Raw genomic sequence first — 16,739 nt, 5'->3', positions numbered from 1 at the left:
ATTCATCTAGGTGTGTTTTGACAATTATGTACCCATAGGTGCATCAAAGAACTTTATAATATTTGGAAGTAAATAGAACGTTATTTTTTTCCCAGTAAAATAACATTTTGGCCAGCAGTTTGAAATTGTTACAAGAGATAACAGGAAAAAAAAATGGACCCCATAATTTGTTTTACAATTTCTCAAAAACGTGATGATACCCCAAATGCTGTCAAAAGCCAATGATTGGGCATATGGAAGGGCTCGGAAAGAGCACAATTTTAGTTTTGGAGGGCAAGTGGGCTGTGATAGATTGCGGATGCCATGTTGCATTTCAGAGCCCCTGAAGTACTATAACAGCAGAAATCCCCAATAAGTGACCTAATTTAGCAAATTACACACCTCCACATAAAACGCCTACAAGTCAGGAACTACTTTGGTCTTACTTGGTTTTCCAGAAAAAAAAACAGAGTAGATGTTGCAGAGTGAGAATATGCCATTGTAGTGCCCATTACATTGTGCCCAGCTTGTTCTTCTGAAGACACTTTCCAAGTAATTTGTTAGACGGGTTCTTCTCACTCCACCAGTGCTATACATGTGGATGCTAACAGTGGTTTTAGGCACACTGTGGGGCTCAGAGGGGGCATTTGGAGCTCATAACATTGTGTATTATAGATAATTTAGGGACAAAATATATAGTTGGTGGAGAAAGGTTGAACTTGATGGACCTAGGTCTTTTTTCAACGTATGTAACTATGTATATGTACCTAAGAATTGACCCAAGTGGCCGTCATATACCGACCTCCAGGCCCGGCCATTGCCTTTATTGACCAATTCTCCACCTGGCTTCTTCACTTTCTCTCTGCTGACATTCCCACCATCATCATGGGTGACTTCAACATCCCCATTGATATTCTTCAGTGAACAGCCTCCAAACTTCTGTCCCTTACCTCATCCTTTGGACTTACTCAGTGGTCCTCCACAGCCACCCACACAGACGGACATACATTAGACCTGGTATTCACCACCTCCCCTCTCCCTCTATCCGACCACCATCTGCTCACCTTCTCATCCCTGTCCTCCTCACCGGTCATCCATGTCCAGCAAAATGCGCACCCCCGCAGAAACCTTGCACACCTAGACACCCACACACTCTCTGACTCTATCCTACCACTTGCATCCATATCCTCACTCCATGACACAGACAGTGCCACTGCTTTCTACAATGCCACTCTTGCATCAGCTATTGACACAGTTGCCCCTCTCGTCCATGGCAGAGTGCAACGTATCAATAGACAACCCTGGCACAATAACACCACTAAAAAGCTCTGGCAAGTGTCCAGGGTTGCGGAGCGGCGTTGAAAGAAAACACACTTGCAAGACGACTTCACTGCATTCAAACATGCAATACTCGCTTTTAAATCTGCTCTCACCTCTGCTAAACAGGCCTACTTCACAACCCTCGTATCTTCCCTATCGTACAACCCCAGTTATTCAAAACCTTTAACTCCCTCCTCCGCCCCCCCCACTGCCCCCTACAACCTCCCTCATCTCTGCTGAGGACTTTGCCATACACTTTAAAAATAAGATTGACCAGACAAGGCAAGTCTTCATTGTTCAACCACCACAACCCCTTTGTATACCAGACCAATGCCCAAACCCATAACCTCCCTATCCAACATCACTGAACGGGGGCTTAATTGTCTCCTCTCCAAATCGCAGCTCACCACCTGTGCGCTCGACCCCATCCCATCCCACCTCCTCCCCAACCTCACCACCACACTTATCCCATCCCAAGCCACCTCTTCAACCTATCACTATCTTCTGGCACCTTCCCTTCTGCTTTCAAACATGCCACAATCACACCTATCCTTAAAAAGCCAACCCTTGATCCAACTGCTATGTCCAGCTATCGCCCAATATCACTGCTCCCATTCGCTTCCAAACTCCTGGAGCAGCACGTCCACTCTGAACTTTCCTCCCACCTCTCATCTAACTTGCTCTTTGACAATCTACAATCTGGTTTCCACCCCCATCACTCAACTGAGACTGCCCTGACCAAAATTACTAACGACCTACTTACCGCCAAAGCTAATGGACAATACTCTGTACTCCTCCTTCTAGACCTGTCCTCTGCTTTCGACACAGTTGACCACTGCATCCTACTACAGATCCTCTCCTCCTTTGACATCAAGACCTCGCCCTATCTTGGATCTCCTCGTACCTTTCCAACCGCACATTCAGCGTCTCCCACTCCCACACTATCTCCTCATCCCACCCTCTCTCTGTTGGAGTCCCCCAAGGCTCTGTTCTAGGACCCCTACTCTTCTCAATCTATACACTTGGCTTGGGACAACTCATAAAGTCCCATGGATTCCAGTACCACCTCTATGCTGATGACACTCAGATCTACCTCTCTGGCCCAGACGTCACCGCTCTGCTGTCCAGAATCCCGGAGTGTCTATCAGCTCTATCTTCCTTCTTCTCCTCTCGCTTCCTCAAACTCAATGTGGACAAATCTGATCTCATCATCTTTCCTCCATTCCATAGATCTTCCTTACCTGACCTATCTATCGCAATCAATGACATCATGCTTTCCCCCGTACCGGAAGTCCGCTGCCTCGGAGTAACCTTCGACTCTGCCCTGTCCTTCAAACCGCACATCCAAGCTCTCTCCACCTCCTGTCACCTCCAGCTCAAAAATATCTCCAGAATCCGTCCTTTCCTCAACCGTCAATCTACTAAAATGCTTGTGCATGCCCTCAACATCTCCTGCCTTGACTACTGCAACATCCTTTTCTGCGGCCTCCCTGCTAAGACCCTTGCACCTCTCCAGTCCATCCTTAACTCTGCTGCCCGACTAATACATCTCTCTCCTCGCTACTCCTCTGCTTCCCCCCTCTGCAATTCTTTTCACTGGCTCCCATTCCCTCAGCGTATCCAGTTCAAATTACTAATACTGACCTACAAAGCCATCCATAACCTGTCTCCTCCATATATCTCTGAACTAATCTCCCGATATCTTCCCTCACGTAATCTCCGGTCCTCCCAAGACCTCCTTCTCTCCTCCACACTTATTCGCTCCTCATCCAATCGCTTCCAAGACTTCTCCCGAATGTCCCCCATCCTCTGGATTTCTTTGCCCCAACACGTCCGACTATCAGCCACATTCGGATCCTTCAGTCGGAACCTGAAAACCCATCTCTTCAGGAAAGCCTACAGCCTGCACTGACCCCGCTGCCTCCTCATCACTACCGAAGCTACCACCTGATCAACACCGGAGCTCCTGCAACCCTCAACCTACTGTCTCCTTCCCCATAATCCTGTAGAATGTAAGCCTGCAAGGGCAGGGTCCTCGCCCCTCTGTATCAGTCTGTCATTGTTAGTTTGTTTACTGTAAGTGATATCTGTAACTTGTATGTAACCCCTTCTCATGTACAGCACCATGGAATCAATGGTGCTATATAAATAAATAATAATAAGAAGAATTAGCTTTTAACCCCTTCATGACCGGGGGATGTTTCGTTTTTCCGTGTTCGTTTTTCGCTCCCCTCCTTCCCAGAGCCATAACTTTTTTATTTTTCCGTCAATTTGGCCATGTGAGGGCTTATTTTTTGCAGGACGAGTTTTACTTTTGAACGACATCATTGGTTTTAGCATGTCGTGTACTAGAAAACGGGAAAAAAATTCCAAGTGCGGTGAAATTGCAAAAAAAGTGCAATCCCACATTGGTTTTTTGTTTGGCTTTTTTGCTAGGTTCACTAAATGCTAAAAATGACCTGCTATTATAATTCTCCAGGTCAGTACGAGTTCATAGACACCTAACATGACTAGGTTATTTTTTATCTAAGTGGTGAAAAAAAATTCCAAACTTTGCTAAAAAAAAATAAAAAAAAATTGCGCCATTTTCCGATACTCGTAGCGTTTCCATTTTTCATGATCTGGGGTCGGTTGAGGGCTTATTTTTTGCGTGCCGAGATGACGTTTTTAATGATAGCATTTTGGTGCAGATACGTTCTTTTGATCGCCCGTTATTGCATTTTAATGCAATGTCGCGGCGACCAAAAAAAACGTAATTCTGGCGTTTTGAATTTTTTTCCCGCTACGCTGTTTAGCGATCAGGTTAATACTTTTTTTAAATTGATAGATCGAGCGATTCTGAGCACGGCGATACCAAATATGCGTAGATTTGATATTTTATTTATTGATTTATTTTGATTGGGGCGAAAGGGGGGTGATTTAAACTTTTATGTTTTTTTTATTTTTTTCACATTTTTTTAAACTTTTTTTCTTAACTTTTGCCATGCTTCAATAGCCTCCATGGGAGGCTAGAAGCTGGCACAGCACGATCGGCTCTGCTACATAGCAGCGATCTGCTGATCGCTGCTATGTAGCAGAAATGGAGGTGTGCTGTGAGCGCCGACCACAGGGTAGCGCTCACAGCCACCGCTCATCAGTAACCATAGAGGTCTCTGGGACCTCTATGGCTACAATATACAAGCATCGCCGACCCCCGATCATGTGACGGGGTCGGCGATGACGTCATTTCCGGCCGCCCGGCCGGAAGCGGTAGTTAAATGCCGCTGTCTGCGTTTGACAGCGGCATTTAACTAGTTAATAGGTGCGGGCAGATCGCGATTCTGCCCGCACCTATTGCGGGCACATGTCAGCTGTTCAAAACAGCTGACATGTCCCGGCTTTGATGCGGGCTCACCGCGGAGCCCTGCATCAAAGCAGGGGAGCCGGCATCGGACGGTATAGTACGTCCGATGCCGGTAAGGGGTTAAATGCCGTCGGTCAGGTCATCGTAGTGCATATATACATAGAAACCACTATTTTTCGGCTGACAGATGCCAGAACTGAGTGGGGGATTATTATTGGTGCGATACGTTGAAGTTTAGATTAGTACTGTTTTGGGGTACATAAAATTTTAATTGCTTTTTATTCAAATTTTTCAGATTCTATTCTTTGGGTCAAAACGATTACAGCAATGCCCCATTTATATCGGCTATGATTTTCAACTTTTGCTAAAAAAAAAATTGTATTGCTGCATCATCATATGCTGAGAGCTGTACTTTTATTTTTCTGAAAAAAGTCGTATGATGGCTTATTATTTGTGGGACAAGTTAACATCTGTAGTGTGGAAAATTTTTGTATTTATGACTTTTTCATCACTTTTCTTTCTAATTTGTTTTTCAGTATGGTTAAATGGGGTATAGTCTTTGGACATTTTTTCTTTATTTTGTTTACAGTGTTCACCATATGGGATAAATAACATGACAGATTTATACTTTGAGTTGTTCCATACATGGTGATACCAGATGAAAACTTTTTTTTTAGTTCTCATTTTTACATAAAACCTGTATTTGCAGTTATGAAGCTTTTAAACCTCATTTTTTTCCTTACTTGAATATTTTGTTACGTGGATTGCTAGTCTGATACACTGCAGTATCTTCCTCTGGTAACCATTTAGATGCCATTGCTGCTATTGACTGTGGCATCTAAGGGGGAAATCTTTGTTGCAGGCTGTCAGGTTGTTACACACATTGACAGTCATCTCCAATCTTCTCTGTGACATTCCTGAGAAGATCAGAGTCAATAAACTGGATAAACCAGCATCCTTCACTGTGATTGGTCTGAGATTGTCAGCCATGCCCAAAGCTAATTGGTCTAGGGCAGTGGTCCCTAACATTTCTGACCTTGAGAGCCACATTCAGCTCAGCAAGAGGGTTGTGAGCCACATCCTGCTCCTGTCCCACCTCACAGTAGTGGCAACCAAATCAATTATTAAGGGTATAATGATAACCAAAGATTTCCACACAAATCACCCTGAAGCACTATACTGTTAGGGCGGTCTGCAATTCAGACCCTCAGGGATATTGGATGGCTTCCAAATGTGTGAGTTTCTCCAGAGAAATGACGGACCGGGACAGATGGAGATCTGTATCAAGCCGTAAGTTTATTCCAGGAAGGACAATCAATTATATACACTTTTGAGTAGGCGTATACATTATGTCCGGGCGCCAATCAGCTGTTTATTACATATGAAATCATCCTTAATTCATCAGGTGATCCTTACATAAGAAGTGGACTATGGATAGACATGTAGTGTTGGAGGTCCTAAGTCCCATCTAGATTGGCCTCACCCCGTAAACAACTTTAGTCAATAGTCAGCAGAATCAGTCTCAGCCAGGTGAAACATGCCTGGACATATTCAGAGACATACGGTATGTATGAATTATGAGAATACATTAAGGTGGTCCCTGATTTCCCTATCAGTCCCCCCTTTTGAGATTAGATATGATTCTACCCCTAGCCCACAGGTGCTGTCACTGGCCTAATGCCAATGTTGGACTTTCTTGTAAATTTTTCGGCCGAATCCCCCATAGGATGGGGAGATCATATCCTATTCTCAAATATAGCATTTCATACATTCATGATTGTGAGTGTTAATTTTTGTGCGTGTAATTTTATTTATGGCATCTTTATTTGTCTGTGGAGTGATCTGCTAGGTTTGTCAGTGCTTCCCTAGTATGCTTTACAAATCTTTGTTGATTTTAGTAAATATAATGTATCCAGTCCACATTTTTCACAACATCAGGTCTAAGCGGGGCTACTTTATGATAAGTATCCAGCTGGCTTGTCTGAGCCGTCTGTCTTCTTTGGGGAAGGGTCATCAGCATCATCAGGAGCAGGACGAGCGCTTGCAGTGGCTTGCATGGATCCAGGTGGGTTTTCCCTCTAGCTTCACTGATGTGGCTGTGGTGAGGAGGACTTGGAAGGGTCCGTCAAACCTCGGTTCCAGAGGCTTCCTCGTGTGTCTCTTGACCACCACCCAATCTCCAGGCTGGAGAGAGTGGGTTCCCTCTCGGCTCTCTGGGTCTGGAATAGAATCAAACAGTTGTTTATGCACGAATGAGAGCCTCTTTTGAAGGCTCTGGACATAGCTGGTGAGGCTATCACACTGAAGCTGCAGTGTCTGTGGGAAGTACAGGCCTAGCCTTGGCGCTGACCCAAACAAAACCTCAAAGGGGGATATCTTTGTCTTTCTGTTAGGCGTGTACCTGATGGAGAACAGAGCTAAAGGCAAACACTCTGCCCATGGCTTCCCCAATTCCTCACTTGCTTTCTGGATCTTTAGTTTAAGTGTACCATTCAGCCGTTCTACCTTGCCGCTAGCTTGTGGTCTGTAGGGGGTGGGAAACGCCTGTGTGACCCCTAACATTTGCATGACATTCTGCATTACCTCTCCAGTGAAGTGGGTACCTCTGTCAGATTCTATGGTTTCAGGCAGTCCGAATCTACAGAAGACTTCTGACATCAATTTCTTTGCAGTGGCTCGTGCAGTAATTTTTGGCATCGGGAAAGCTTCCTGCCACCCTGAGAAGAGATCAACATACACAAGACAATATTCATACGTTCCTACCTTGGGAAGCTGTATGAAGTCAATCTGCAGTCGTTGAAACGGGTAGAGGGGCTTAGGTGTGTGTTTTTGTGGTACCTTCACTACACTGCCTGGATTGTGTTGTGCACATGTGAGACATGCCTGTGTAAACCTAGTAGCAACCATTGTGAAACCAGGTGCGACCCATTGCTTCTCCACCAGAGCACACATGGCATTTTTCGATAGATGCGTTGGACCGTGGGCCGCTTGGGCCATTGCAGGATACAGAGATCTTGGCAGACACACCCGCTGTCCCACCTTCCACGAACCGTCGTGCTCCCAAGCTCCAGCTTTCGACCAGACCTTTGTCTCTTCCCCGGTGGCTTGCCGAGTCAGAGCCTGTAAGATACTTAAGTCCAACTGGTTATACTAAGTGCTTACCTGTTGTGAATTCTGTGGTCGAGCTCCCTCCTGTGGTCACAAGTGGTACTGCGGCTTCTGAGTTTCCTTCCTCAGGTGATGAGCTTAAGTCGTTAGTTGCTGCTCTATTTAACTCCACCTAGTGCTTTGATCCTGGCCTCCAGTCAATGTTCTAGTATTGGTCTTGCTTCCTCCTGGATTGTTCCTGTGGCCTATCTTTCCTGCATAAGCTAAGTTCTGCTTGTGTTACTTTTGTTTTGCTATTTTTTCTGTCCAGCTTGCTTTATTGGTTTTTCTTGCTTGCTGGAAGCTCTGAGACGCAGAGGGAGCACCTCCGTACCGTTAGTCGGTGCGGAGGGGCTTTTTGCCCCTCTGCGTGGTTGTTTGTAGGGTTTTGTGTTGACCGCAAAGCTATCTTTCCTATCCTCGGTCTATTCAGTAAGTCGGGCCTCACTTTGCTAAATCTGTTTCATCTCTGTGTTTGTTTTTTCATCTTAACTCACAGTCATTATATGTGGGGGGCTGCCTTTTCCTTTGGGGAATTTCTCTGAGGCAAGGTAGGCTTGTTTTTATATCTTCAGGGCTAGTTAGTTTCTCAGGCTCTGCCGAGTTGCATAGGGAGCGTTAGGCGCAATCCACGGCTACCTCTAGTGTGGTTGGATAGGATTAGGGATTGCGGTCAACAGAGTTTCCACGTCTCAGAGCTCGTCCCATGTTAGTAACTATCAGGTCACTTTGTGTGCTCTTAACCACTAGGTCCATTGTGGTTCTGAATTACCTAATCATAACAGTACTGGAGGCCCAAAGTACTAATGCTTCTCAATAGAGGGAAAAGAGAAGTTCTGAGTCCATTTTTTTTTTCTTTGCACTGTGTTTTGCCTTTTTTTCCCCTAGACATTTGGGTGGTTCAGGACACAGGTGTAGTCATGGACATTAAAGGTCTGTCTTCATGTGTGGATCATCTCACTGCAAGAGTACAAAATATTCAAGACTTTGTGGCTCAGAATTGTATGTTGGAACCAAGAATTCCTATTCCTGATTTGTTTTCTGGAGATAGAGCTAAATTTCTGAGTTTCAAAAATAATTGCAAACTGTTTCTGGCTTTGAAACCTCGCTCCTCTGGTGACCCAGTTCAACAAGTTAAGATCATTATTTCGTTATTACGTGGCGATCCTCAAGACTGGGCATTTTCCCTTGCGCCAGGAGATCCTGCATTATGTAATATTGATGCATTTTTTCTGGCGCTCGGATTACTGTACGATGAACCTAATTCAGTGGATCAGGCAGAGAAAAATTTGCTGGCTCTGTGTCAGGGTCAGGATGAGATAGAGATTTATTGTCAGAAGTTTAGAAAGTGGTCCGTGCTCACTCAATGGAATGAATGTGCGCTGGCAGCTATGTTCAGAAATGGTCTCTCTGAAGCCCTGAAGGATGTCATGGTGGGATTTCCTATGCCTGCTGGTCTGAATGAGTCTATGTCTTTGGCCATCCAGATCGGTCGACGCTTGCGTGAGCGTAAATCTGTGCACCATTTGGCGGTATTATCTGAGCATAAACCTGAGCCTATGCAGTGCGATAGGACTTTGACCAGAGCTGAAAGGCAAGAAAACAGACGTCAGAATGGGCTGTGTTTCTACTGTGGTGATTCCACTCATGTTATCTCCGATTGTCCTAAGCGCACTAAGCGGTTCGCTAAGTCTGCCACCATTGGTACGGTACAGTCGAAATTTCTTTTGTCTGTTACTTTGATCTGCTCTTTGTCTTCCTATTCTGTCATGGCATTTGTGGATTCAGGCGCTGCCCTGAATTTGATGGACTTGGAGTATGCTAGGCGCTGTGGGTTTGTCTTGGAGCCCTTGCAGTGTCTTATTCCATTGAGAGGAATTGATGCTACGCCTTTGGCCAAGAATAAGCCTCAGTATTGGACCCAGCTGACCATGTGCATGGCTCCTGCGCACCAGGAGGATATTTGCTTTCTGGTGTTGCATAATCTGCATGATGTGGTCGTGTTGGGGTTGCCATGGCTACAAGTCCATAACCCAGTATTAGATTGGAAATCAATGTCTGTGTCCAGCTGGGGTTGTCAGGGGGTACATGGTGATGTTCCATTTCTGTCTATCTCATCATCCACCCCTTCTGAGGTCCCAGAGTTCTTGTCTGATTACCGGGATGTATTCGATGAGCCCAAGTCCAATGCCCTACCTCCGCATAGGGATTGTGATTGTGCTATCGATTTGATTCCTGGTAGTAAGTTTCCTAATGGTCGACTGTTTAATTTATCTGTACCTGAGCACGCCGCTATGCGGAGTTACGTTAAAGAATCCTTGGAGAAGGGTCATATTCGCCCGTCATCATCGACATTGGGAGCAGGGTTCTATTTTGTGGCCAAGAAGGATGGTTCGCTGAGACCTTGTATTGATTACCGCCTTCTAAATAAAATCACGGTCAAATTTCAGTACCCCTTGCTGCTGCTATCTGATTTGTTTGCTCGGATTAAGGGGGCTAGTTGGTTCACCAAGATAGATCTTCGTGGTGCATATAATCTTGTGCGTATTAAACGGGGCGATGAATGGAAAACTGCATTTAATACGCCCGAGGGCCATTTTGAGTACCTAGTTATGCCTTTCGGACTTGCCAATGCTCCATCAGTATTTCAGTCCTTTATGCATGACATCTTCTGAGAGTACCTGGATAAATTCCTGATTGTATACTTGGATGATATTTTGGTCTTCTCGGATGATTGGGAGTCTCATGTGAAGCAGGTCAGAATGGTGTTCCAGGTCCTGCGTGCTAATTCTTTGTTTGTGAAGGGATCAAAGTGTCTCTTTGGTGTTCAGAAGGTTTCATTTTTGGGGTTCATTTTTTCCCCTTCTACTATCGAGATGGACCCTGTTAAGGTCCAGGCCATTCATGATTGGACTCAGCCGACATCTCTGAAGAGTCTGCAAAAGTTCCTGGGCTTTGCTAATTTTTATCGTCGCTTCATCTGTAATTTTTCTAGTATTGCCAAACCATTGACCGATTTGACCAAGAAGGGTGCTGATGTGGTCAATTGGTCTTCTGCTGCTGTGGAAGCTTTTCAAGAGTTGAAGCGTTGTTTTTCTTCTGCCCCTGTATTGTGTCAACCAGATGTTTCGCTTCCGTTCCAGGTCGAGGTTGATGCTTCTGAAATTGGTGCGGGGGCTGTTTTGTCGCAAAGAGGTTCTGATTGCTCGGTGATGAAGCCATGCGCCTTCTTTTCCAGGAAGTTTTCGCCTGCTGAGCGAAATTATGATGTTGGCAATCGAGAGTTGCTGGCCATGAAGTGGGCATTCGAGGAGTGGCGTCATTGGCTTGAAGGAGCTAAGCATCGCGTGGTGGTCTTGACTGATCACAAGAACTTGACTTATCTCGAGTCTGCCAAACGGTTGAATCCTAGACAGGCTCGTTGGTCGCTGTTTTTCTCCCCTTTTGACTTTGTGGTCTCGTACCTTCCGGGCTCTAAAAATGTGAAGGCGGATGCCCTGTCTAGGAGTTTTGTGCCCGACTCTCCGGGTTTGTCTGAGTCGGCGGGTATTCTCAAAGAGGGAGTAATTGTGTCTGCCATCTCCCCTGATTTGCGGCGGGTGCTGCAAAAATTTCAGGCTAATAAACCTGATCGTTGCCCAGCGGAGAAACTGTTTGTCCCTGATAGGTGGATGAATAAAGTTATCTCTGAGGTTCATTGTCCGGTGTTGGCTGGTCATCCTGGAATCTTTGGTACCAGAGATTTAGTGGCTAAATCCTTTTGGTGGCCGTCTCTGTCGCGGGATGTGCGTGCTTTTGTGCAGTCCTGTGGGATTTGGGCTAAGCCCTGCTGTTCTCGTGCCAGTGGGTTGCTTTTGCCCTTGCCGGTCCTGAAGAGGCCTTGGACACATATCTCTATGGATTTTATTTCGGATCTCTCCGTTTCTCAAAAAATGTCGGTCATTTGGGTGGTTTGTGATCGCTTGTCTAAGATGATCCATTTGGTACCCTTGTCTAAATTGCTTTCCTCCTCTGATTTGGTGCCATTGTTCTTCCAGCATGTGGTTCGTTTACATGGCATTCCACAGAACATCGTTTCTGACAGAGGTTCCCAGTTTGTTTCGAGGTTTTGGCGAGCCTTTTGTGCCAGGATGGGCATTGATTTGTCTTTTTCTCGGCTTTCCATCCTCAGACAAATGGCCAGACTGAACGAACCAATCAGACCTTGGAAACATATCTGAGATGCTTTGTTTCTGCTGATCAGGATGATTGGGTGTCCTTTTTGCCGTTGGCTGAGTTCGCCCTTAATAATCGGGCCAGCTCGGCTATCTTGGTTTCCCCGTTTTTCTGTAATTCTGGGTTCCATCCTCATTTCTCTTCAGGGCAGGTTGAGTCTTTGGACTGTCCTGGTGTGGATACTGTGGTGGACAGGTTGCAGCAGATTTGGACTCATGTAGTGGACAATTTGACCTTGTCCCAGGAGAAGGCTCAACGTTTCGCTAATTGCAGACGCTGTGTGGGTCCCCGACTTCGTGTTGGGGATTTGGTTTGGTTGTCATCTCGTTATATTCCTATGAAGGTTTCCTCTCCTAAGTTTAAGCCTCGTTTTATTGGTCCGTATAGGATTTCTGAGGTTCTTAATCCTGTGTCTTTTCGTTTGACCCTTCCAGATTCTTTTTCCATCCATAACGTATTCCATAGGTCATTGTTGCGGAGATACGTGGCACCTATGGTTCCATCTGTTGATCCTCCTGCCCCGGTTTTGGTGGAGGGGGAGTTGGAGTATATAGTGGAGAAGATTTTGGATTCTCGTGTTTCGAGACAGAAACTCCAGTATCTGGTTAAGTGGAAGGGTTATGGTCAGGAAGATAATTCCTGGGTCTTTGCCTCTGATGTCCATGCTGCCGATCTTGTTCGTGCCTTTCATATGGCTCATCCTGGTCGGCCTGGGGGCTCTGGTGAGGGTTCGGTGACCCCTCCTCAAGGGGGGGGTACTGTTGTGAATTCTGTGGTCGAGCTCCCTCCTGTGGTCACAAGTGGTACTGCGGCTTCTGAGTTTCCTTCCTCAGGTGATGAGCTTAAGTCGTTAGTTGCTGCTCTATTTAACTCCACCTAGTGCTTTGATCCTGGCCTCCAGTCAATGTTCTAGTATTGGTTTTGCTTCCTCCTGGATCGTTCCTGTGGCCTATCTTTCCTGCATAAGCTAAGTTCTGCTTGTGTTACTTTTGTTTTGCTATTTTTTCTGTCCAGCTTGCTTCATTGGTTTTTCTTGCTTGCTGGAAGCTCTGAGACGCAGAGGGAGCACCTCCGTACCGTTAGTCGGTGCGGAGGGTCTTTTGCCCCTCTGCGTGGTTGTTTGTAGGGTTTTGTGTTGACCGCAAAGCTATCTTTCCTATCCTCGGTCTATTCAGTAAGTCGGGCCTCACTTTGCTAAATCTGTTTCATCTCTGTGTTTGTTTTTTCATCTTAACTCATAGTCATTATATGTGGGGGGCTGCCTTTTCCTTTGGGGAATTTCTCTGAGGCAAGGTAGGCTTGTTTTTCTATCTTCAGGGCTAGTTAGTTTCTCAGGCTGTGCCGAGTTGCATAGGGAGCGTTAGGCGCAATCCACGGCTACCTCTAGTGTGGTTGGATAGGATTAGGGATTGCGGTCAACAGAGTTTCCACGTCTCAGAGCTCGTCCCATGTTATTAACTATCAGGTCACTTTGTGTGCTCTTAACCACTAGGTCCATTGTGGTTCTGAATTACCTAATCATAACACTTACCATAATCAGTGGGGTGGCCGCAGGGGTCTCGTGCTGCCGTGGCTTCCTTGCAGCTTCCTTGGCTGCTCTGTCTGCTTTGTCATTGCCTCGTGCATCGTGGGTCGCAAGCCTGGTGTGTGCTTTTACCTTAACTATGGCAACCTCTTTTGGAAGTAGTAGTGCGTCCATTAGCTGCTTGATGAGGTGCCCATGCTTAATAGGAGTACCTGTTGATGTAAGAAAGTCTCTTGCCCTCCATATGGGGCCGTAATCATTTGCGACTCCAAAATCATACCTGGAGTCTGTGTAAATGGTGTACCGTTTACCTTCAGCCCCATTAAGGGCTTCAATGAGTGCCGTCAGCTCCGCCTCCTGTGCAGACATATGAGGAGGGAGTGGTTCTGCTTTTACTACCTCATGCTGTGTGACTACTGCATACCCAGTGTAGAACTAGCCATCCTCACCGATGCTCCTTCAACCATCTACAAAAAGCTCAACATCTGGATTAGTGAGAGGTACATCAGAAACATGTGAAAACCCTGCGGTTTCTTGAGCCATAAGTGCCATACAGTCATGTTCATGGTATGCATCAAATAGCTCTTCCTCTGTCAAATTTTGCAAAAACAGTGGTTTTCCTTGGCCTGCCTCCTCTTCCCCCCCTTTTGAATCCACTACATCAATCGGAATGAGAGTAGCTGGGTTCAAAGTCATGCATCTTTTTCTTCACTGGAAATAGGGGAGTGTTTGCTACAGACTTTGTAGGTTTTATGGCCCCAGAAGCAATTAAATCTGTGATATTCTTCCCTATTGCTTCTTCCTGGGTAGCACTGCTTCAGGAGGGGAGGGGGAGTCAGACACATGCAGGCACGCCAGCACTTTGCACAGCGCAGCTTCTGGGACACCAGCTGTCAACTTCACAGTACCGTCAGGTTCGTACATGATGTGTGCTTGTATTGCCTGTAGTATGTCAGAACCTAGCAAATTAACAGGTGACTAGTCACTGATCAGTAGTCTAGCGAGGCAGGTGTGGTCAACTAAACAGAGGGGCAGTGGTTTAGTCACTTTGCATTCTTGGATCAATCCCTCAAAACCTTGAGTGTAGAGGGTGTCATCTGATATGTCTGATGATTTGACATGTTCCTGGCGGATCACTGTTTTGGCTGCCCCCGTATCCACCAGGAATGGGATTTTTCTACCATCTGGGAGATGTACTGGGACTACCCCTTGTGGGCTTTGGTGTGTTGGTGCCCTAAGGGGGTAGATGGCTACGGGGTTGCCTGTTTCTTTTTGTGGGTTTTGGGTTAGGGCGTCCGTCTTGGGTTGAGTCTCTTTCCTGGGTGCCCTGCACTGACGGCTGATGTGCCCCCTCTTCCCACAGTTATAGCACTCAATCCGTCGTCGGTCCCTTTTGGTAGAGTTTGTCCTGTGCCCCTGAACGTCATCAGAAGCATAGTGTATCTGTACTGGCTTTGTCTTCTGATCTAATTCCACCCCTTTTGCCACCCGCACCAACTCCTCTATGTGGCATATTCTCCAGTCGGGCTCCAGTTAGGACCTTGTACTATATCTAGCAGAGAAATTGTGGATTCCCCCACCCGTGCCTGGCACCATGCATGTAGACCCTGTATGAAGTCTATTCCTGATTCTACAGTTCTGACATATTGTGTTCCCAAGTCTCGTTCTAAACCATATCCTCTCCCTGCCCTATTTATTGCATCCAGAACTGACTCCATTCTTGCGTCCCCAATTTTCCCCCTCAAGATGGACTCTAAGTCTACCCAAGTACATGTGTAGGTATTATTCAATCCTACCATCCATCTATAGAAGGCCATGGGTAAGTCATATGGGTCTGGTGCATCCTTGACTAGTGTCATGTGGTCTTTTGGACCCCATGGTTTGTAATGGGAGGCAGTTGTCATCATAGGTGCGGTTGTGCGCATGGGGTGGATGTTGCTGCCCCAGCACCAGTTTCGTCCAAGGTGTGGAGGAGTGGAGGTTGATAGTCTCCATCATCTACTGATGTGCCTATGTTTCTTTCTGATTTTATTGTCATATTGCGCCCAGGGTCTTGTGTCCTAGTTTGTGTGTGGATGACAGGATAAACTCCTGTCGTTGTTGCCCCGTAGGGTCTTGGTCTCCCGCAGGCAGAACATTGTTCATGCCAGTCGGGGTTTTGCTGTCCACACACACACCCACCCTTCCGGATCTGGCAGAGCAGAAGCCGTAAGATGAGGGTGATATGGCGGAGGCATTTTTGTTTTCTGTCTGAACCTCATTCCTTGCGGTGTTTCTACCTTAACCCATCCTCCTTCTCTTTTTAACTCCTTTGCTACATCTGCCCAAGCCCTTGCCTGTAGCAATAACTTATTATCCATAATCCATCCCATACTCTGTGCTAGAGCTGAGTCCCAGAGGAAAGAATCTAGAAGGTCATTCTTCATTCCTAATCCTTTTAACAACTTACTAGAGTCCTTCACAGCAACTTTGCCTTTCCTTTTCTTCACTATCTCATGGGCACTGCACCCTTCCCTGTGCTCTTTGCTATCTGTTTCCCATTTCTGCCTGCTCTTTCTCTCTGTCTGCGTTCTCTGGTCTTTCTGACTGACACTGATATCTCACTATGTAGCTTCTTTTGTGCCCACCTATCACTGCCTCTACCTCGTAACAACTTAGTGACCCCGCACTCACGTATCAGTGCTGGGGTGTGTTAACCCCTAAGTCCCCTCTCCTCTCTGCTGCTCCGTACCTATGCTAAATACTCAGCCAATAGGCGTGCAGGGGACAATGATTAGTGATTTGGCCCTTGTGACCGCCGCAGCGTCACTCACTAATCCCACTCAGGCCTCCTGATCTTCCTAAGGGCACCTCCGTCAGACTTAATATGGCATACACAGAAACCCTGTATACTAACCAGAGAACAAAACTAGCTAACAGCAGGCAGATTAATGTGACCAAAATTCTCTCCTGACCTACCAGCACCATCTAGGGAGGCGCAGCTTGTGCGTGCAAGGACAGATAGACACAGACAGACTTGATCTCTGACCCAGGATGCCCCAAGGAATCACCATAGAGAACTGCAGAGACCCTAACCCGATTCAACTGGCTTTTTACACCGTATCTCTATCTCTCCAAGAGGACGTCTCCTCAAGGGTGAGTCACACACTCATTCACTCTTCAGTCATGTGCTAAACATATAACAAGACGTATAACAGCACATAAAATTGA

Source organism: Ranitomeya imitator, chromosome 2 (assembly GCF_032444005.1).
Source record: "Ranitomeya imitator isolate aRanImi1 chromosome 2, aRanImi1.pri, whole genome shotgun sequence".
NCBI lineage: Eukaryota > Metazoa > Chordata > Amphibia > Anura > Dendrobatidae > Ranitomeya > Ranitomeya imitator.
Note: the sequence above shows the minus strand (reverse complement) of the source record.